Source organism: Eptatretus burgeri, chromosome 2, assembly GCF_056783735.1.
Source record: "Eptatretus burgeri isolate ZD-2024b chromosome 2, Ebu_testis_v1, whole genome shotgun sequence".
In the NCBI taxonomy this organism is placed as follows: Eukaryota; Metazoa; Chordata; class Myxini; order Myxiniformes; family Myxinidae; genus Eptatretus; species Eptatretus burgeri.
Genome location: NC_140962.1, coordinates 27,371,366 through 27,372,747, shown reverse-complemented (window position 1 = coordinate 27,372,747; position 1,382 = coordinate 27,371,366).

The window sequence follows — 1,382 nt, the reverse complement described above, 5'->3', positions numbered from 1 at the left end:
CAAATGTCCGAATATAATTAAAAGTTGATGATAGACGCTCTCAAAAGGCACCCTCAATGCGAGGATGTATACAGGTGTTAAGTATTTAAGGAGATTCGGATCCTGTATATAAAAGAGCCGAGTCCGAAGGTTTAAGAAGCAGAAGAAGCACTCCCAGAGCGACGTTGTTGGGGGGGGCGCAATAATTCACTTTGCTATAATTTGGCAGAACGAACATTTTTTTTTGTGGGTCTTTCTTTTTGTGATAAATTCCAAATTTCGACAAAAACCGCTCCAATACGCTTGAAAAAGAAGTATTCTCATGAAAAATCCGATTGAAAAGCAGACACTGCATATAATGAAACAAATGACGTCATGATGAAATCAAATCAACGTCTCTGACGTTATGAACAAGTTTTGACATGGAAGTGACCTTCGATCAGAATTAGGGTTTTTCCCATCAGCTGACCATTTACATTCATCACCTCGACGATGTGAATCACTTATAACAAAGCTTTTTTCTCCAACACATGTGATACCTGCAACTGTATACCCTGGAGAATTTCCCACGGTCAAAAAACATGTTCTTGAGTGTTGAAAACACGGACTGAGTGTCAAATCCAAACAGAATGATAGGGACACTATTATCTGAAACGTGGGATACCATTCCACTTCTTGGTTTATGGATGGTTTGGATAGAAGAAACATCTCCGATGACAAATGATTCCGGTAATTTGTTAATTATCAAGTATCCACCATGGAAACAAACTGAATGGGACAAATCAGTTCCATGTTGAACGCTGTGGTCGACACCACCTGTGGTCTGAGGAATATCTGGTGATCCCACATCCCAAGACCACATCTTCCGGTATATACACACCTTAACACATATAAAAACTAGAAAAAGAATAATCAGAGATTGCAGACCCTCGCCCGGACATGTTTTGTGTACAGGTGTGTTACGTAATTAATCAGAGACATAATTAGAAAGGCCACTTTTATAACTGCTGGTGGTGATGACCGGGTACCAAAACGTCCCACTTTCATGCAACCCCGCTTTGATCGGACACTTGAACCTGACCTATGACATTTATTATTATGAAACTGAATTCAGAATGGGATTCAAATAAATTCAATTCAAATTAAATGGAAGACCAAATAGGTACAGTCCTCCATTGGAGTAATCAGAAGGAACCCAAAACAAGCAAAGAGCAAAGATGAAGTCATCAGGAGGAACCTCGATAGGATTCAGGTTTCAGCTGCAACTTCTCCACCCTCAAACCCATCCGGCACAGCCAAGTGAGCCTTTTCGCAAAAAAAAAAAAAAAAAAATTTAATGCAAAAAAAATCAAAAAGAACCCAGATCAAAAAAAATAAATAATTCTGGCTGCCAGACCATGGAC